We start from the raw sequence: 23,418 nt of genomic DNA, 5'->3' as shown, positions 1-23,418 counted from the left end.
TGTAACATGCGACCCTTTTCTAAATACAACATTGTTAATGAAGTTTATGTGACATGCAACCTTTAATCCGTTTGACAAACATCTTTGCAAGCAACGTGCAATGTCCATTGTTTCATTTTCATGCCGTGCAACAGAAGTTAACAATTTCCTCATGCGAGTCATAACGAAGGAAGTTATTGACTAAATGCAAGATACTCTTTTCCTTCACGGCGAATGCACTTAACAATTTCCTTTTTAACCCTAGGCAATATGCATTTTAGACTTCCACTTTGAAAATGCACGACAAGGCAATTTGCAACAAAGTTCATAGGGCGAGTAAGATTTACATTCATAACTTTGGAGATGCAAATGATCCAATTGCATGATATGCACCAATCCTTATCTATCATTCAAAGAGATAATTTATCAAATGTACTTTTATCACTACCACATGAATTAACGGTAAACATAAAATACATTCTCCCTATGGAATTAAGCGTGTTTAAAGCATTTCTTATATGTGGGATTAAATTTATAAAACCTGGGCTTGTGGATCCACAGTGATGTCCACGTGTAAGTTCGAGGAAGAACCTCCCACGGGTGCGCCTTGGGTCTTCTTGGGAGCCATTGTTGATGATTTGAACTCCACGATCTCTTACTCGATCTCCGAATTTCCTCTGCTTTGGCAAAACTACCTCCAAGCCCGCCTGCTTCCTCCCTTGCATAGGAATTGGGGCTTTACGAACCTGATTTTAAAATCGGGGAGGGCACGTAGGAACAAGGCCTAAGGGCCTTATCCTTTAGAAGCTTCTTAAAGAAGCTTCTGATTCTTTTGAATAGAGTCGACGTGTAAGGCCCAATCATTGGAGATAGAGAAAGGATCGATGACAAGGGGAAAGGTAGTGATTAATGGTACTGATGGCAAGGATGGCCGTGGCGATGGCTGCAATGGTAGCTTGATGGCAGATTCGGCGGCGCTGGCAGGCGGCGTCCTTCAGCATGGTAGCAATTCCAAATCCCTCTCTCCGTTCCTCCCTTCAGCCTCCGCATAGGGATAGTTTTTATAGTGCTAAGGGGGGGAGGGGGGAGAGACTCCACACACGTGGAACCCCCCTATGCTTCCCTCTTCTCCCATGCATCTCCACCTCAACAAGCTTCCCACACTCTTACTTACTCTTCTCCTAATCCCTCTCCTCCAGCCATGCATCGGCTGGGGGAAAGGGATAATTAGGAAAAAAATTTGCATAAATTTACATTATTATCCATTTGCCCCTTCAAAAAGGGTGTTCCCCCCTGGCTATGCGGTTTTTAAACCCCGGCCTCAATTGCTCAATGTGGAGGCCTCATTTTTGCGCGTGCGGGGTAAGGATTAAGCTGCCAATAGTTATGGTGTGGGGGATAGCCTTCATAGGTTTTACGCGGCGTGCGGGGAGTCAAGTTCAATAATATTTTTTAGCAGAAATATTACATTCTCTCCCCCCTGGAGGAATCGAGATGTCCTCATCTCGAGAAGAACTGGGTGTATTGTTGGTTGAGAGTGCTTTCATCCATCCAAGTGGCATCCTCCTCGGGATAATCTTTCCACAGGACGAGGCATTCTCTCAAGGTTCTGGATCTCAATTGTCTCTCCCTAACATCTAAGATCCTGTCAGGCCATAGCTCAAGGTCTCCTTGGCTAGGCATTACAACTTGTTGGTCATCAAGTACATGGCTAGGATTAGATACATACTTCTTCAGCAGGCTGATATAAAATACATTATGAACCTTTAGGTTCTTAGGGCGTTGCAGTCTATAAGCATTGGGTCCTAGGCACTTGAGGATCTTGTAGGGTCCACAATACCTTGGACTTAGCTTCTTGCAATCTCCTAAGGATAGGGAACTCTTCTTTGGGCATATGACACGAATGACGACCATATCTCCTTCAGCAAAGATTCTATCTTGACATTTCAAATTCGCGTATGCCTTCTGCCTATCCTTGGCGGCTTGGATGTCCTATCTTATGGACTTCATTTGGTCATCCATATCTTCTAGTATTTGCCTTGAAGCTTTAACCCTCAAGGTTGGATTCGAGAAGTTAAAAGGACTTCGACAGTCGTGCCCATACAATGCTTGAAAAGGGGACATCTGAATGCTTTGTTGGTAAGAAGCATTGTAGGCAAACTCAACCAGTGGCAAGTATTGAATCCACCTTTTTGGTTCATGGTAGCAGTGTGCCCTTAGCATATCCTCAATGACTTTGTTGACTCACTCCGTTTGACCATTGGTTTGGGGATGGTAAGCTGTACTAAAACAGACTGGAGTCCCAATGGCTTCGAAGATAGATCTCCAGAAGTGTGATGTGAAGAGAGAATCATGATCACTAATGATTCTTCTGGGCAGCCCATGCAGTTTGAATATCTCCTTGATAAATAATCTTGCAATGTCAGAGGCTTTATATTTTGTCTTAACAGGAATAAGATGTGCAACCTTGGTGAGCATATCCACCACAACCATAATGGAGTTGTATCCTCCCTGAACTTGGGGTAGGCCAACAACAAAGTCCATACTGATGAATTCCCATTTCATTTGGGGAATGTCAAGTGGTTGCAACTTTCCTCGCATTTTGACATGTTCGGCCTTAATACGTTAACAAGACAAACACTCAGTGACATATTAAAGAACGTCACCTTTAAGCCTCTCCCAGTAATAGCTCTTTCTGACTGCATTGAGGGTCTTGGCATAGCCAGGATGTCCTGAAAAAGGGGAATCATGAGATTCCCAAAATATCTTTTGCTTGAGTGACTAGCTTGCCGGTATACATAATCTCATTCTATAGTAGACAAGTCCACTAGTGATAGAGATTTCTTAATACTTAGCCCGTAGCTTTTGGTCCTGATCCTTGATAGGGATCTCCCTTAGCATCTTCTGATAGGTTGGACCATGGCAAGCTTCTTCTCTAGCTAGCTCAAGTATCGAGTTGGTTGGCATGGATACCTTTGTGGCTAGAGATCTAGCTATTGATGGATCTTGCAAGATTAGAGAATTTAGGAATGCTTTGCAAAACTGAGTGTATCAGCAACCACATTCTCCTTTCTAGGCCGGTATTTGATCTCAAAATCATACTCCTTCAGCACTTCAATCCATCAACGTTGCCTCATGTTGAGATCATTCTGGGTAAAGATCCACTTGAGACTTTTATGATCCGTCACTAGGGTAAACTTGTCACCCAACAGGTAGTGTCTCCAAAGCTTGAGGGCATGGATGACAGCTAACAGCTCTAGATCATGGGTATCATAATTCTTCTTGTGGCTCTTCAGTTTCCTTGAAGAGTATGCTACAAGATGACCTTCTTGCATAAGCAAACATCCTAGGGCAAGTGTGCTAGCATCAATTACTACTTCGAACTCCTTACTAAGGTCCGGAAGTTTCAGGATAGGTGCTGATACCAAACTTTTCTTTAATCTATCAAAGCTAGATTGTTCAGCAGTTGACCATACAATTGTTGTTTACTTCTTCAATAGATCCATCAGAGGCGCTGCAATCAAAGCATAGTCTTTGATAAAGACCCTGTACCATCCTATCAATCCAAGAAAACTGCGTATTTCCTTGACAATTGTTGATATTGGCCATTCTAGAACATCTCTGACTTTGGCCGGGAGGTATCGTCCAAGCAGATGAGTACAAAGTCGTCAAGATATGGCCTAAAGATATCCTGCATTAACTGTTGAAGGTGGCAGGTGCATTCGTCAGCCCGAACGACATGACTAGGAACTCAAAGTGTCCATATCTTGTGTTGAATGCCGTCTTTGGGATATCTTCTTCCTTGATCCTTATCTGATAGTATCCAGACCTGAGATCAATCTTGGAGAAGATCTTCGCACCTTGAAGACGATTAAGAAGTTCATTTATTCTTGGAATAGGGTACTTGTTCTTAATGTTTGATTGATTTAACCCTCTGTAATCAAAACACAATCGAAGCGTTCCATCTTTCTTTTTCTGGAACATCACTGGAGCTCCCCATGGTGAACTGCTAGGACGGATGTAGCCCTGATCTAACAGTTGCTTGAGTTGCTTCTTCAGCTCAATTGCTTCCGGGATGGACATTCTATATAGCCTCTTTGCAATTGGTGCAGCTCCTGGCACTAGCTTGATCTCATGATCAACTTCCCTATGAGACGGAAGTTCTGTCAGCTCTTTAGAAAATATGTCTGCGTACTCCTTTAGCCATGAAGGTTCTTCACTAGACTCTTGATTCTGATCTAGCTTATTAAGCTTAATCAAATAGACAAGTAGTCCCTTTCTAACTCCCTTTGTTATCTGAGATGCTTTGGCCAATTGAATTTTCGGCTTTCCAGCCTCTCCTTGAGTTGTGACCAATTCCCCTTCAGAGTTTCGAAAGGAAACTTGACCCTTTCCACAATGAATGTGGGCATCATTAGGTTTGGCCAATCCATTCCGAGCAACACTCATGGATACCTAGGCTCATAACCTTGAATCAGGCCGAAGTCGACATTCCCCCCAGTAGGAATTCCACATTACATTACATGTCCACTTCAGCTTTTAACCAAGTGACCAAATCACTTTACTTTTTATCAATACCCATAGTCAAGACATTCATTGATAAAAAGAGCCTTATTTCATTCATATGGGCGTAGCCCTTTCGAAGTACAATTATTCTTGGGGGATGAAACAAGCTAATACATTAATTCGAGGAGAATAGGGTTGTGTTACATTGAGCTACGGGAACTGGGTAATAGTATGGATTTGGGTCATGGATCTTCAAGAATCGATAAGTCATTGGCAGATTAGGGTATCCTTTCCTTTGGTACCCATTCTTCTCGTAGCGTCCCAACACCTTGATCCTATCGGCGGGGATTATGTGGGTCACTTCCTCGTACACATACGTGTTCAGCTTTACCTTCTGACCTTCAACATGTAAAGTTGTGTTTACGTGAGCCTCAACAAAGATGAACAGCTTCACGATCTTCAGGTCCTCCAACCACTTGATTCTCTTGAGGTTGGTTCGAAGGTACGCAAACCAGTGGGCAGCTATGTAATAGATTCCTGAATCACCTGTCCATCTCCGTTCCACGTACAGAGGCGATGGATTGTAGATGCGATCTAGGATATTCATCATAGTGATCCTCCGTCAATAGTCTGAAGCATGCATCGCGATCATAAACATGACCTAGAATACCATGAACCTGTTCCATGCTTCATGACTCTGCAAGACAGCATCGATAAGTAAGGAAATATTCTTAGCAGCAACATTTGCTTTACTTCTTCTTATTAAGTTTTCTTATAAAGACGGATCCTTCGTGGTTTGCTCTGATACCAACTGTAACGTGTCCACATGTTCCCTTTCAAGACACGTCTTAGCAGCCCATTAGGAAGAGAGTCTAGAAAGCGCCACCCGGCACTCCCATAGAATGTTACGGGGTTTGCGATCTAGATTCTCCCGAGTCTGCCATGTAGCAGAAGTATTTCGGCCGTTCCCACTTAGGACCGACCTGAATCAAGGTTTCCTCTTATGGTCAAATTCCTAGAGAGTAACTAGCGTCGAGCCCCAAGTAAACTACTTTACGCAGAAACATCACGGTCGAAGTGGATTCATGCTGCACTTGGTTCAAGGAGAATGGAAAACGAGAGGGATGCAAAACTCGACCTCTCTGCCCATAAGGCATAGTCCCATTCCATTCCCCTAAAACAACAAAAATCGGGGTTCTAGTAACCTAGATTCTAGGTCAACATTCTTTGCTGTTCATTTCCTTCGAGAGAAGTTCCCTGCTGTCCATTTCGCTTGAGAAAAGTTCCCAGCCAACCGGGACCACCCATCCATAGGATGGAGCCATGGCCACATCCACCGCACTTTCCTCAGGGTTACTTTATTTGTCTAATTACCTATCACATTTAGTTGGACACGCATCAAATAACTTCCTTAATTAGCTAGTTAGACACTCGTTCCTTCACATAATCTTAGCACTTGACATAGAAAAACAATGTCAAACAAGTTCCTTTTCAACAAGTTATCTTATTATCTTTGGAATACATCCATATACTCCAGCCCGTAGGCTAGTCCATAATCCACCCAAAGGCAATCCATAATCCGCCCGAAGGCTATCTAGCAGTCCACAAGGATTACTAATCCAAGATTCCGCCCGCCGTAGACTAGTATGCGGGCCTCGAGATCCAATCCTGAGTCACGTTGGCCTCTTGTGTAGGGCCAGAAAGGCAAGGGATTTACGGATAGAGCCCCCCTGGCACCCAAGCGTCCTCCTGCTCCAAGTAGTGCCCAATGGAGAGACCTCACACGGCGGGTTCGGTCCACGTTCCCGGCGCAGCTAACAACCCCCTTGGTTAGGGTCAGGTAGACAGTCGAGAGTAACTGATGATGCCTCTCCCTTCAGGCCTTCAACCTGAAGCATTAATTATCTTTCCATCTTTTAGTTCCTTGAGCAAACAATGCAAACAGTGCTCCTAAACTGTTACAAGCACAATCAATCCAGTGGTCGTTTATTTGGCTAACTGTTAAGGAGTGAATTCTTCTCTCTGAATGTGTCCAACATTCGATCCGGGATCGATTGCGACTTGGCAAGATCCCCCAAGGGTTTGTTTGTTCACCCTTTTATCCTTGGGTTAGGATCATACCTTGTTAACCCAAATTAACCAATATCTTAGTGTTTCTTAAATTAAGACAGTAAATCATGGCGACCATGTCCATCTAAGTTAATTGATCCTTTGCTTACTGAGCAAAACGTGACTTCCCTTAACTTGGCAAATCAGCCCAAGAAAGGTGATGTAACCGGATGTCTACTCATCCTCTTGCAAGTTAGACTTGCACTAGAACCTGCCAACCTCATTCCAAGGAGTGGCAAATCCCTCTTGTGATTAAACCACATAGCCGTGCGACGTTGCAACTTGTTGCACAAGTGTCGTACCTAACTCATGGGATCATTTCACCCATTGAAGAGTGTTTCCTGGTCAAGGAATTATGTTTAGACAAGACACAGTGTTTGGGGTGTCTTCTTACAACCCAACCCTAATTGTACTAGGCCGACAACGTTTGGTCCTAGAGTTTCCAAACTCAATCGGAGTTTTAGCATTAAGTCGAACGATCCTTAGGGTAGAAACCCTAGATCGCTGTTTGCATGAGCGTCCAATCGACCCAACATTGCGTGAATGTGGGTAGGACCTTTGGGTTTGAGGGTTTCGACTTGGCGTCCAAGTACGATACTAGGCTGCATTTCTGACGTGCCAATCCCTAGCTAGTACTTGAGGTATTTATCGTATCGACCAGTTATCGGTATACAAATCCCTTGCGGGTTAGGTGATTTAGATAAATTGATCTACTTGTCTTGCGACAAGGGCGATCCTTTCCTAGAGCTACTAACCTTGTTCTAAAGGTGTAAACAGATGCTAGATACCAGATTTCGTGCAAGTATACAATTTGTTACATCTATGTTCTATAAGGTATGCAATAACCCTTTACTTTTCTTACTAAAGCCATGACGAATGATAACTTGCATGAAACCTACTAGGGTTTACATCAAAGAATCATGCCTACAACCCTTTTGTCTAAGATTTAGAATTTCATGCTTTGATAAGCCATGCAATCTTTTCTAAATGCAATTTAATGAAATGAAATTTACGAATATGTAACATGCGACCCTTTTCTAAATACAACATTGTTAATGAAGTTCATGTGACATGCAAACTTGAATCCGTTTGACAAACATCTTTGCAAGCAATGTACAATGTCCATTGTTTCATTTTCATGCCGTGCAACAGAAGTTAACAATTTCCTCATGTGAGTCATAACAAATGAAGTTATTGACTAAATGCAAGATACTCTTTTCCTTCACGGCAAATGCACTTAACAATTTCCTTTTTAACCCTAGGCAATATGCGTTTTAGACTTCCACTTTGAAAATGCACGACAAGGCAGTTTGCGACTACATTCATAGGGCGAGTAAGATTTACATTCATAACTTTGGAGATGCAAACAATCCAATTGCATGATATGCACCAATCCTTATCTATCGTTCAAAGAGATAATTTATCAAATGTACTTTTATCACTACCACATGAATTAACGGTAAACGTAAAATGCATTCTCCCTATGGAATTAAGCATGTTTAAAGCATTTCTTATACGTGGGATTAAATTCATAAAACTTGGGCTTGTGGATCCGTGGTGATGTCCACGTGTAAGTTCGGGGAAGAACCTCCCGCGGGTGCGCCTTGCGTCTTCTTGGGAGCCATCATTGATGACTTGAACTCCGCAATCTCTTACTCGATCTCCGAATTTCCTCTGCTTTGGCAAAATGGCCTCCAAGATCGCCTACTTCCTCCCTTGCGTAGGAATTGGGGCTTTACTAACCCGGTTTGGGGAGGGCACGTAGGAACAAGGCCTAAGGGCCTTATCCTTTAGAAGCTTCTTAAAGAAGCTTCTAAGAAGTTTCTGATTCTTTTGAACAAAGTCGACGTGGAAGGCCCAATGATTGGAGGGAGGGAAAGGATCGATGACGGGAGGAAAGGTAGTGATTAATGGTGCTGATGGCAAGGATGGCCGTGGTGGCGGCTGCAACGGCAGATTTGACGGCGCTGGCAGGCGGTGTCCTTCGACACGGCAGCAATTCCAACTCCCTGTCTTCGTTCCTCCCTTCATCCCCGCATAGGGATAGTTTTTATAGTGCTAAGGGGGGGGGAGAGACTCCACACACGTGGTTCCCCCCTGGCTATGCGGTTTTTAAACCCCGGCCTCAATTGCTCAATGCGGAGGCCTCATTTTTGCGTTTGCGAGGTACGGATTAAGCTGCCAATAGTTACGATGTGGGGGATAGCCTTGCAGAGGTTTTACGTGATGTGCAGGGAGTTAGGTTCAATAATATTTTTGAGCAGAAATATTACATTAATTGATCTCATAAGTGATGGTCAACTTCTAGCCATTCATGCCCAACGTATCACTATTAAGCCGATAGATTTTATTCATGTTCATAGAAATTGCAATAACAAGGATGCATTTAATCTTAATATCAACAACTTGCTTTGAGAATCTACCTTGTAAATGGATTTATGTTTAGCTCAGGTCTGGGTGTAGATTTTAAGGAGCTTAGTTTTGTGTTATCCTTCCAATAGACCTTTAAGTGTTTAATAGTAGTAGCCTTCAAAATGGAGCTAAATTTTGCCTAGCTCTAGTTGTACTTGGTGTAATGTACTATCTATTGTGCATTTTGTGGTTTCATAATGCTATATCCGATATGTGATATTCTATTTTTCCCATGACTTGCATTGTGTGAATTTTTAAGTTTCCAATTTTGCAAGTAGTTTTGTTGAGGATAAATTTCATATGCAATCATGCACACATCCATGAACAGTTGTATTTGGGCCAATGCACTATACCTTTACTGTATTTTATGGTTTGAAAATACTATATCCAATATATGATATTCTATTTTACCGATGATTTATATTTTGTGAATTTTTAATTTTTCAATGTCACATATAGTTCAGTCAAGAATACATTAGATACGCAAGTATGCACACTCTGTGAAATTTTCTATTCTCAATAGTGAAGTATAATCCAATTAATGTGTTTTACAAAAAAAAGAATCAATCATCAATTTTATAAATCGAAATCTAGTGTAACTTCACCCATGTGCCAAGCATCATAAGAACTCGTGAAAACTAAAAAATTAGCCCCATTAGAAGACTTTGGAACACATGACCAGAGGATCGCAAGTGGGACACTAAATCCTAGATTTAGTGTCCCACATGTGAGCCTTCGACCAAGTGTCCCAAAAGCCCTCCAACCAGGGACATGGCTTCTGAGATTTCTTGGATTTAGTGTCCCACACATGAGCCTCTGACCAGGTGTCCCAAAAGCCCTCTGACTAGGGACATGGCTTCTAAGATTTAGTGTCCCACACGCGAGCCTCCGACTAGGTGCCCCAAAGGCTTCTAATGGGGCCACTTTTTTAGGGGTGATTGATGTGTCCTAGAAGAGTCCACATGTAAAATTTCAAGTCAATCTGATCATTGGTCATATTCTTTCTAAAATATGAATACATTATTTCAAGTTTATGGATTTTTAAAAAGTTTGGCTATATTTTCTATGATGTTGTTTAATATGTTGACACAGAATGCATTCAAATACAAATTTTGCAATATCATGCTTCATTGTAGACTAATAAAAATATTCTTTGCATACGACTATAGTAGATAGAATATCTATATGTTCCATGTAAGAGCAAGTGCATGCATTCTTAGTAATTACAATATTTCTAAAATATACAATAACACGCAACTTTCTTTGACAATACAAAAATCCATTTAGGTAAGTCTAATTATAAAAAACAATGGTGTTAGTACTCTAAAATCTTTGCCAAATAAAAGAAAAATCAGGATTTGAAACATAAGTAGGAATCATTGCATCAAAAGTTGGAAGTTCAACAATAGAAACACTATGCAAATACACAATTTTGATTTTATCAAATCTAAGCAAATGATGTGATGTGATATTTTCTATTGGCCTATGACTCAATGCATCTACAATCACATTAACATGACTTGGCTAGTATTAAATCATTGGATGAAAATTTTGAATGAAAGAAGCCCATTTAATGTGGTGGTCAGAAATAAGGGATTAATTCAATAATATAAGCTAGAAGTCTTTCATTGTAAACTTAAAACTTATAGTTGCACTCATCTTATGAAACATTTTCTCTTGATCTCCTTTATACTCAAGCCATATATATTAAAAACCAATACCACACACTTTCCATCCCGTTGAAGCACATACAAGTTAGAGATAAGACAACTTCTAGTAAACTTAATGCTTTTGATATCAATAAAATGCATCGTCTACAATGACACTATAGTTGAGCATAGAGTGAGATGAAAAACACAAGCCTTCTAAGAACTTCAATGATAGGTGGGTTGGAGAACATAGCCTGAATGAGATTAAGAAGTACCGAACTAACCTTAGTTACTAGTACAACCAACATTTTGATTGCTCATATTGCAATAGCAATTCAAAGCGGAGGATTCTTTCACCACTAAGACTTTTTTTGGAGATATAATCCCTCATTCCTTGATCTTCCTAACCTTGTCCATTGGCCTATTTAGAAGCTCAAGTTTAGATAGTCTTTTAATTGGTGGTTTGTTCATCAATGGTTCTTCAATGAATGACATCTAGAACCCAACATTCAAACTAAAATCTCCACTATATTTTAGCTTAATATGTTGCACAAAATCTAGACTTGTGAGTAATCTCCTAATATTGGAATAGGATCTTGTTTATTTGCTAGGTGCAATAAGTCCATCCCCCCATCAGTTTATCAATCATGTGGCTACATCAAACCTTAGGCTAACTTGAAGACCTCCAAGGGTATTTACATATTTGAAACAAAAAATAAGGTATATAGTGCATTCCAAGTACTAACACTTAGCATAGCTCAATGATGGCTACATGATAGCCATGACATGAATCCACATGTCCCTTAATCCAAAGTGAAATACAATGAATCCATTTCAGGGAAACTTTCCAAGTCAAGGAACCCATCATATATAATGGCATCCATAGCATCATAGAGAATAAAGATATAGAATTAGTACTCCAATGGCAAGGATAGCCATATCAACTAGAAAATATGTTGATGATGCTCCAACATCTACATCATAAGAAATGTATGACAATGCAATATACAAATTGGATATTAAACAAGGCATTATATCAGCCAAAAATTTATGTAGGACAATCTAAGAAAAGCTTCAAATTAAAACAATGTAGAATAACAACTACATTTCATAATCTTCCATAACTTCAATTTGCATTAGACAATCTCCAAAGTCTTTCTAAAAATCAATCCAAACTTATATTTATTGATTTTCAATTCTACTTTTAAGTTCCTAAAAGTGTTGATCTTGAGGTTACTACTATACTTGCTATTTTTAAGGTTGATATAGTACTTTGTGCTTTTCAGGTCATTGTAGCACTTCTTGCTATATTTCCTTCAAGCTATTATAGCACTTCCTACTACATTTCCTACATTTTAAATTGTTGCCACACTTCCTATTGCTACATGAATTCAAGTTGTTTTGCAAGAATTGATGTTTCCATAGTTAATCCTTGTAAGAGAGGGGGATTTAATAATGGGAAAATACTAGCTACACTAGCTGGTATATAAGGTGTTACGGACTTGATTTTTGGAGGAGGAGATAATAATATAAGTCTCCTTTCATCTTCACCTCTCTCTCCAAGCTTTCATGGCTTCTTCCTCTCTCTTTCTATCTTTCCTTTTCTAGTATTTCTCTCTCCTCATCACTCTCTTTCTCTCTCTTCCTGTAGTCTTTCTCTCTCTGGTGCGCAGATCGGTGGAAGTATGCTCACGTAGTGAATCCCGGAAGGTCCCCAAGAACAATGAACTCTACCTTTTTGCATAAAAAACAATGTAAAAGCATGAACGACAAGAAGTAAGAGACCAATTGGGTTCAATCTCCCCCCATGCCTTGTGTGAGCACTTCACAAAGCATGTATTTTATGTATATTTCCATCTTCATGCTCAATAATAGCCCAATTTACAAAAATATGACAAGCTTTTAGCTTTTGAGTTTGCTTTCTACAAAAATAGGAAATAAAGCTAATGGACGGTGCCCATAGAGTCTGGCACGCCCAATCTCAATGTCCAAATAGAAATAATATATCCGTGCGCATAGGCGCATACAAAATAATAATCAATAATCAATGCCTCAATAGACATAACAAAATATAGGCGTGGCGCCTATCAAAATATAATCCAAAGGTCGAATACTCGCTAGACTCCAATGCTTTCCTCGGCCACTGCTGATATCTCTACACATCAACTAAAGCATTCACAATCGTTAGTAAAATAATACAATTAAACCGACAAAAGTGAATACCTAGCAGTCTTCAGCTACATAAATAAATCAACTAGTTAGAAATAAATCCTAACCTTAATTTATTACGAGTGCGCACTCTAAACTCATAAACGTTTATTAATTTAATATGCATTTTGCGGAATCACCCGCTATGGAATCACCCATGTACACACTAAATTAATGAAACGCCCGAAAAGGACAGGCGTCCCCATCAACTTCTCGCACAAAGAATCCTCTTTGTGTATGAGCCCCGGTCATCTAAGTTTACGGAATCCACCGTAAAACCTCACGGAATCCACCATGGCACGGAATCCACCGTAGAATATGCCTCTTGGCATCATACCCCCGGGGTGGGATAGCAATTGACCTCAATTGCTATTAGCTCAATGTGGAGCTAACAGAGTGGGGAAAGCATTTAAGTCTCTAGCGTGCATCCATTGTGCTTCCTCTACAGGATGGTTCTTAAATTTTACTAGATATCTAGAATACCTTCGGCCAGTTCTAGTGGTCATATAGTCAGTGTCTATGATGGCTTCTGGTTCAAGTATTTCAGTCTCTTCCTCTAATAAAGGTGGGTTTTCATAAACAGGGTGGATAGGTAATTGGCCTCTAAATGGTCTCAATAAACTAATGTGAAATGTATTATGAATTTTCCAATGAGATGGTAATTCTAATTTGAATGCATTATCATTAATCTTATGAATGATTCTAAATGGTCCATAGAATCTAGGAGCTAATTTGACAACTGGATGTCTATCTACACTTTGCAGTCTACGTTTTTCTATTCTCAGCCAAACATAATCATCAACTTTGAAATTCATGGCTTGTCTTTTCTTGTTAGCTTGTTTGGTATATGATTGTTGGGCTTTAGCAATCATATCCTTAACCTCGTCAAAAATACTGTTATGCATACTAGCAATATCATCAGCACTCTGAATTTTATTAGACAAAGATGCAACAGGTGTAGATAATCTATATCCATAAATGACTTCAAAAGGTGCTTTCTTTGTAGATGTGTGCGGTGTATTGTTATATGCAAACTGTAATAAATGCAAATGAGTGTCCCATGTCTGAGGTTTAGAAATAGTATATGCACGTAAAAGATCTAGAATGGTGCTGTTTGTGGCTTCTGTTTGTCCATTTGTTTCTGGATGAAATGCAGATGAGAAATCAATTTTTGTGCCTAGATTTGCAAACAGTGTAATCCAAAAATTGTTACAAAATCTAGAATCACGATCTGAAATGATAACTTTTGGCAATCCATGGTTAGTAAAAACAGTTTTCAAAAATAATTGTGCTGCTTGTGATGCTGTTAAAGTTTTCTTACATGGAATGAAATATGCTTGCTTACTAAATCTATCTACAATTGTCCAAATCATATCATGGTTAGATTTAGTATTTGGTAAACCAGTAATGAAATCCATAGAAATATGTTCCCAAGGTTTAGATGGAATAGACAAAGGCATTAGTAATCCATACTCTTTACCATGATGTCTTTTTATTCTTTGACAAATCAAACATTCAGAAACGAAATTAGATACATCTGCATCCATATGCGGCCAATAAAAATCTTCAGTTAACATACGTAATGTAGATATGATACCTCTATGACTTGATATGGGGGACAATGAATTTCATTCAAAACAAAAGATCGGAATGGAATAGTAACACACAGTCTCTTTTCATAAAACATAAATCCATCATTATATGACAATGAATCAACAGGAATGAAATTATTTTGAGCTAATTTATTCCAATCAGAATGAAAAGTAATATCCTGGTGATATGTATCTTTCATAGCAATCAAAGAATCAAAAGATATGACAGAAATATTATGAATTGTAGGTCTTCTACTCAATGCATCAGCAACTACATTTTCTTTTCCAGGTTGGTATTGAATGATAGGATGAAAACTTTGAATGAAGGAAGCCCATTTGATATGACGGTTAGAAATTTGGGGTTGGCTAAGTAAATGTCTAATGCTTTGCTGGTCGGTCTTTATCATGAATTCTGAACCCATTAAATAGTGTTTCCACTGTCTTAATGCTTGTACAACTGCTAATAGTTCTTTGTCATAAGTGGAATATTTCAGCTCAGAGGGTTTCAGTTTAGAACTAGAATATGCTATTGGATGATTGTCTTGCATTAGTACGGCTCCTATTCCTGATCCGCTAGCATCGGTCACAACTAGAAAGAATGGTCTATTAAAGTCAGGCAATTGTAAAACAGGGGCATTGGTTAATGCACGTTTCAGTAAGTCAAAGGATTTCTGCTGATTTTCGGTCCATTGATAAACAATTCCTTTTTTGAGAAGTTTCGTTAATGGTAAGGCAAGTAATGAAAAATTACGTACAAACTTCCTATAGAAACTAGCAAGACCAAGGAATGAGCGCAACTCATGCACGTTTTTAGGAACAGGCCAATGCAATATTGCATCAATTTTCTTAGGATCAACTTTAATTCCTTCAGATGATACAATATGACCTAAATACTCAATTTCTATCTTAAATAATTCACTCTTTTCAGGATTTGCAAACAATTGATTTTCTTTCAGTAATTGAAAAATTAATGATAAATGCTCATAATGCTCTTTTTCACTTTGACTAAACACCAAAATATCATCAAAGAAAACAATCACACAGTACTGATATTTCAAAAAGATACGGTTCATCATTCTACTGAAGGTGGCTGGTGCATTAGTCAATCCGAATGGCATGACTAAGAATTCGTAATGGCCAAACTGTGTTCTGAATGCAGTCTTAAATATGTCAGATCTATCTAGCCTGACCTGATGATATCCAGACTTAAGGTCAATTTTACTAAATATAGAAGATCCTTGCAGTTTGTCCATAAGGTCATCAACTCTAGGTATAGGATACCTATTCTTTACAGTGATCTTATTTAAAGCTCGGTAGTCAATACACATACGATAAGTATTATTCTTTTTCTTAACTAAAAGTACAGGTGCACCGAATGGAGAACTGCTAGGTCGAATTAAACCTCTATTTAGTAATTCTTCAACTTGACTCTGGATTTCTTTTTGCTCTATTTGATTGTGCCTATATGGTGCTTTGCAAGGTGGTTGTGTGCCAGGGATTAAATCAATCTTATGGTCTTCTGGACGTGAAGGAGGTAAACTTGGTGGTAGGTCTTCTGCAAAACAGTCCTTAAAATATGCAAGAAATTCCTTATGCCTAGGGTGCATATGATTTTCCTTTGCTTGCAATTCATTCACCCAAATGAGATATGATTTAGTACTCTTGCGTAATGCACGTTTTGCTTGAGTATGCGAAAGCAGTGGAAAAACATTAGATGCATGCATACCATATAATGTAATAGATTTTCCTTGAAAATTAATATTCATTGTGTGTGTGGAATAATCTATATTTGGGTTATGCTAGTGTCTCCAAGGCATTCCTAAAATAATGTCACTCGACTGTAACAGAACAACTAAGAAATTTCTCCTTTCAGTGTATAAACCAATTTGAATCTCTAAATCTTGTACTTCTTGTGTGCCATTGTACCTAGTGCCTAAAAATGCAGCTTTTATGCGATAATGCGTAGGTACAGTCTGTAATTTCAATTCCTTTACCAATTTTGCTGAAATAAAGTCATGAGTACTACCGTCATCATGCAAGATAGTTCTTTCCTTTCCATGCACCAAACATTTCATAGTCAATAATGAATGTGAAGTAAGCATACCTGGTAAAGTGTCGGAAGTAGTAGTAGTGTCATCCTCATCTTCAGTGAAATCAGGCATATCCTCATGCTCGTCTTCGTCCATGGCTCCAAGATAGTTGATATGTGTTGGTGGCTTCTTTGAATGACAATTTGCTGCGAGATGCCCAGGCTGGTGACACTTATAGCATACTATTGGCTTGGCTTTGGTTACATTATTTGCAATGGCTGGAAGTCTGGGTATATTTGGATTGGCTTGTGGAATAGGCTTAGGATTTGGATTGACATTGAATGGTAATGCAGGTGGTTTAGCCCAATTCTTGCGGAAAGATGGTGAAGAGAAACGAACTGGATTAAACCTTCTAAAATTGGAATTGAATTGTTTAGATCCATAATTACCATTGGCTTGGAATTGTTGTGGTCGTCTGTCTCTACCGCGTAACTTATCTTCAGTGTCGTGAGCTAGTGAGATGGCGTCTTCAAGGGTAGCAGGCTTGAACATGTTCACTTCAGCGTAGTAATGTCCAAGGAGTCCAGACATATATTTCCGCTTATGTGTCGTCTCTGGTACGTCTTCAAGCATGCGTAGCTGTAGGAGTGCATTCCAAAAATGCTCTGTATACTGAGGTATGGGCTCACGATCCCGTTATTGAAGTAGATCCCATTGCTTGATAGCCTTCTCATGAAATTGCGGTGCAAGGAAATTCTGCATGAACTTCTTCTTGAAATCTTCCCAAGTAGCAGGACATTCTATGCTCTTGCGTACTACTGTCCACCAAAGTGATGCTCTGTCTACCAAATGATTAGTAACACACTTGATTTTATCTTTTTCTGGATAGGTTTCCTCATGGAAATAGTCATCAAACTGGCTAATGAATGATAAAACAGTCTTTCCTTCTCGTATGCCATTGAAAGTGCGAAATTTGAAACTTCGTTTACTTATCTTTGATTCCTTGCGAATGGTTTGAGCTTCAAGAGTGGCGTCGATGGTACGTCGAATCAAATCTTCAGCTTGAGGTTCTTCTTTGTCGGTAGACACTCTTTGTAATTTTGTCAATTGCGCTTGCAATGATTGCCTAGCCCTTCGTTCTTCTTCCAATTGCAGCATGATTAAATCCAGCTTTTGTTCCATGGTAGGCTCAGGTAGGTCATCTTCAGCCATAGGATCATCCATATGTGGGGTCGTCATCTTGTAAAACTCAAAAGACCTTTCTCACTCAAAATCAGGTTAGCGGGATGAGCGTAGCTCAAATTCGGGGTTACAAGGCTATGTATTTTTGGGTATTTCTTTCTCAATTTTCAGAAAATCTACAATATTTCCTTCTTCATTTGCTGAAAATACTTCAGCGGACCTGTGGATAGGTAGAATACTTTGCCACGAACAACTTTCCAGTTCAGAGTTTTTGCGCAGGAATAGCCCTTCTAGGAGTTTTGAGCATTAGTCAGTTCTGACTCCAGTTGACTAGTCTGACTTGCAGAGTTGCAGACTTAGCCGACTTGCAGAGTTACAGACTTGCAGAACTTAGTGAACTTGCAGAACTTGATTCCAGTCGACTTGCAGAACTTGACTTCAGAAGTGCAGGACCTGGAGTTTATGAACTTGCTTGCCTTGTGTGACTTGCAGGAAGCTTAAAAGCTTTGATTGACTTAATGGATTAAGAAGCTTTAAGCTTCTTAATCCGTCGTGGATTTGTAGGACAAGAGGATGTCCACGGCGGAATTCGCGGCCTCCAGAACAGCCCGCCGTCCTCAACGATTAATTCGTTTGTGGTGAAGCTTTAATTAATAAGCTAAAGCTTTGGAAATTTTGAAAGGTGAAGCTTATTTAGCTATGAAAGATATAAGCTTATCTCTGGTTTTTTTGACGACTTGATGAAGGAGATGGATGCGTGGTCCTCCGCCTGTACAGCCTGGTCCTTCGCGATCTGAGAGTAGAAACAGGGGTTCTTGATCGCCAGAAGTCTGCCTGTATCGACGGTTCGCGACGAGAATGACTGTAGAGCCCGATCGTTCCAGGAGCTCCGCCTTCGCACGAGATGGGTAGCGATTGGAAGCTCTTGATCTCAGCTCCGCTCTGATACCACTGGTGCGCAGATCGGTCGCAGTATGCTCACGTAGTGAATCCCGGAAGGTCCCCAAGAACAATGAACTCTACCTTTTTGCACAAAAAACAATGTAAAAGCATGAACGACAAGAAGCAAGAGACCAATTGGGTTCAATCTCCCCCCATGCCTTGTGTGAGCGCTTCACAAAGCATGTATTTTATGTATATTTCCATCTTCATGCTCAATAATAGCCCAATTTACAAAAATATGACAAGCTTTTAGCTTTTGAGTTTGCTTTCTACAAAAATAGGAAATAAAGCTAATGGACGGTGCCTATAGAGTCTGGCACGCCCAATCTCAATGTCCAAATAGAAATAATATATCCGTGCGCATAGGCGCATACAAAATAATAATCAATAATCAATGCCTCAATAGACATAACAAAATATAGGCGTGGCGCCTATCAAAATATAATCCAAAGGTCGAATACTCACTAGACTCCAATGCTTTCCTCGGCCACTGCTGATATCTCTACACATCAACTGAAGCATTCACAATCGTTAGTAAAATAATACAATTAAACCGACAAAAGTGAATACCTAGCAGTCTTCAGCTACATAAATAAATCAACTAGTTAGAAATAAATCCTAACCTTAATTTATTACGAGTGTGCACTCTAAACTCATAAACGTTTATTAATTTAATATGCATTTTGCGGAATCACCCGCTATGGAATCACCCATGTACACACTAAATTAATGAAACGCCCGAAAAGGACAGGCGTCCCCATCAACTTCTCGCACAAAGAATCCTCTTTGTGTATGAGCCCCGGTCATCTAAGTTTACGGAATCCACCGTAAAACCTCACGGAATCCACCGTGGCACGGAATCCACCATGGAATATGCCTCCTGGCATCACTCTCTCATGTCATCTTCATGACAAGTGGTATCAGAGCTCTAGTTCTGATCCATTTAGTTACCTTACATGCTCAGTTACCATCCTTTTCAATTAAAATCCAAGAAGCCACAAGTACTCAAGTATAGACATGACATGGAGCAGAAGTGCAATTACCAAGGATTTTTGGACCACAAGGACTGCAGGTTTGGAGCATTAATGGAGTCCTCGGACCAAGTTTAAAGGTTGGAAGACCGGATTTGGTAGCTCGTGGGTTATTTTTGGCCAATTTTGAAGGTATTTTCTTAAAAGACAGTGGTAAATGGAGTAGAAGAGGGTAAAAGTCTTGGTTACTTTTCAGGAAGAGTTCTCTCTCTCTTCATCCCCAAGCTCATGCCAAGCTTCCATGGAAGATATTGGCCCATTCTTCCTCCCATCTTCTCCAATCCAGCAATAACAGGCCGACAGAAATAAGGACCAAACCTTTTCTCATAACATTGAGGAAGAGCTTAGCATGGATCTTGAAGATCTGAAGTCGCAACTCACGGGATGTGTTCAGGAGCAGGTCCTCGGAGTCAACCACCCCCTTACCAAAGCCCAAATACTCAAGAATCAACTCCTCATAGTTATCCATGATGAAAAATCTATGCACATAGAGCTTAATGTTGCTGAGTTTTTTTTTTGTATCGAACATATCAAATGGAGCTCTCTTAGGTATGAATAGCACTGCCTTGAATTCTAGCTGGCCTTCCACCGAGAAGTGCTTTACAGAGAAAGATACCCTTCCCAGTTGTTGATCAAGCTCTTGTAGAAGACATCATACTCATCCATGGTGATCTCTTTCAGTTTCCTCATCTAGATAGGCTTTTACGTGTCGTTCTTTCAATGCTATAACTGTTTGGAGCAAAGTAAACACTATCCTATCGGTAAGCAAGTAAGGCAAAGAGAAAGTTCTAATTGAAGTTAGCCTTCTAACGACTGGGCTTATCAAACTCTATGGTTGCTATGTGGAAGATTTCGTAAGGATCTTTGTTATGATCGACATATATGAGCTCCTCAAGCTTATCAAATTGACCATCCATCTCCAAAACGGTAATCTCATTGTCATAGTATGTGTCAGGACCATAGAAGAACTTGATCCCTGGGTACGAGCATGTCAAATTTTGACCACATGGAATCCAACAATCTCTCATCAAAGAGATGCATAGGGGTGAAATTTGGAACTCCTTCCTTCATTATCATCTTTAGTCTGAGCACCTTGCCCTCATTGTCATTTGGGATTAGTTGGGTAGGTAGGACCTAGATCACTACATCCGCTGGCTATACTGTCTGAGGGGTTTGTCGAAAGGTCAAATCCACCGGGGATCAAAAGTAGAAGGAAGTAGAGATAGGAGATGGAAGAGAAGATAGAGAATACCCAAGTGGTAAACACTACAAAAATAAATCACAATGAATTGAATCAATATGTATTGAAAGAACTTGTAATCTTTGCACTACTCAGAAGCCATCTCTAGGCATTAATTCTCCTGGAGCTCCTTCGTAGACCAAAAACGTGGATAAAAAAAATCAACTCTTTCTCTACTACCCAGAACCCAAATTTGATGGCTCTGTTGGCTCCGAAAGGGGGGTAAAACCCCAGGTCATTTGATCACCGATCTCCCAGATCACTCTTTCTTCTTCTTTCAGTTCAATCTACAATTTTCAACCTATTTACAACGATCGCGACGCACGCGATTTCATCCATCTATCCTTCTTGTGAAAATCCCCTAATTGACTGAAAAAACCACTAGCTTTTTTCATGCTATCCTAATCTAGAAGCTTTTCTAACTTTTTCGGATTTTTACAATAAATAATATCAAATATAGGCTAAAATTATCTAAAAATCTAGTATTTTTGGATAATCCATGCAACTCATACTAATACTAATGACTCAGATCACATTGACTCTCTTGATTAATAAAAAGTTTGATGATTATGCACTCAATACTTTTTCACACTGTGTCCTCATAGCATCACGACATCCACCCCCTCTGAACCTGCACATCCTTTGGTATGTGCCAAAATCTTAGTTGTCATCGGATTCTAAGTCCTCCTCATCCTCTGCAACCATATCCTTTACTTCTTCATCTTCCATATTCTACCTATGAGTTGCCAGAATTGGAAGAGAAATCATGCAAAGAAATCATGAGCTTCATCTGCATCCAACTCACCCCTATCTACTGTAATTTTTCCCACACAACCATACCGACAAAATATCTCTTCTAAGAGAAAAGTACGCACAACATTTTTTGTCTTAGTACGTAAAGCTTTCCCTTCCACTTGATTAGTCAAGTCTTCACGAGAAAGCACAAGATACCTCATTTGCCAAAGACCTATAGGCATTGTGACCAAATCCACCACCCACTTAAAATGAAGAGATAATGGATATGTGGGTTGCAATTCATCTGGATGTCTCACAAATGAATACATTTGACATGTCGTACATGTTTCCACAAAGTGAGCAACATCCTTATACATACCCTGCCACCAATATCTTTCTTTGGTCTTTGTAAAAGTACCCCAAACACCTCTATGACCAGCCCATAAGCTTTCATGAAATTCTTGCATAACAGTTACTTGTGAAGCTCTATCACCCAAAACTCACAATGGCATACCCTATTTCTTTTTAGCATGTTTCCATAAGTATCCATCTTTTAAGAAAAATCCATATTTCCTCTTGATCTTCTTAAACTTCTCATCTGACCATTCATCTCTCTTTGTTAATGTACTGAGATATTGACCAATTCTCAGCCACTCTCCTACATGTTTGTCTTCTAGAAACACTTCTACACAAGATGCAAAACATCTAAAGTGTCTTCTCTTTGTTGTCCAAGCTTCTGTTAATGCTATAGATACACCTTGCATTGCTAAATTCACTCTTGCAACATAATTTTCAGCCATAAGAAAGTCATCTTCTTCCTCCTCATCCATCATCCCATATTCATTCTCATAGCATGCTCGAGATAACATGTCTGCCACTGGGTTATCTCTTCTTGCAATATCCTGAAATTCAGGATTCAAAGATTTGATGTATGCAATCCACCGGAGCATAGCAATGTCTGAGGTAGCACAACTAGTAATCATACCCAATACTGCCAAACAATCAGTCTCAATGACTACATGAGCGCCCATAAAATACTCCTTATCACATTTAAGGGCTGTCACAATTCTCCATAATTCTCTTTTTACCTGTGGATATCTTCTATGTCGTTCAGTCAATACTTTTGCACCAAAGCATATTGCATATCTTTGCCCTTCCTCATCATCTTGCCCAATTGCCTAGCCAATCCCGATTGGGCTTGTATCAACAATAATAATGATAGGGCTTCCATGTGAATAGTCAACCTTTCTCAATATAGGAGCAGATTTTAAGAGTTACTTCAATTTCTTCATTGCTTTCTGATGGTTCCTTTCCCAATGAAATTTCTGACCTTTCCTTAGAAGCTGATAAAGAGCATCGGCTACATGTGAAAAGTGAGGAATCCATATCAAATAGAACACACATGCACCCAAGAATCTACGCACCTCTGATACATTCGTGCATGCATCTCGCATTCTATCAATCCCATCTATTTTTTCTGGTGATGGCCTTCGCCCATAAGGCCCACACATATGCCCAACAATCAAAACCTCTTCAACTCCAAAGACAGACTTTTGTCCAAAAAGAGTTAAATGCACCTCTTCTAGACGTGTCAAAATCCTCTGACAATCCACAATATGGTCTGCAACAAACTGTCTGCATCCATGAGCATCCATCTCTTCATTCTTTTCATACACACTGCACACCCTTTGATTGGAACATCATCCAAGAAGGGCATATTCAATTGTGGTATAAAATCCCTGAGTAGCCTATTCATAGAATTTGTCATGTGTGCCACTAAGTTTGTTGCACCCTGTGGGAGAG

Source organism: Lygodium microphyllum, chromosome 13 (genome assembly GCF_053477565.2).
Source record: "Lygodium microphyllum isolate KBCC chromosome 13, Lygodium_microphyllum_v1.1.10, whole genome shotgun sequence".
NCBI classification, from domain to species: Eukaryota; Viridiplantae; Streptophyta; class Polypodiopsida; order Schizaeales; family Lygodiaceae; genus Lygodium; species Lygodium microphyllum.
This window is presented reverse-complemented; position numbering follows the sequence as displayed.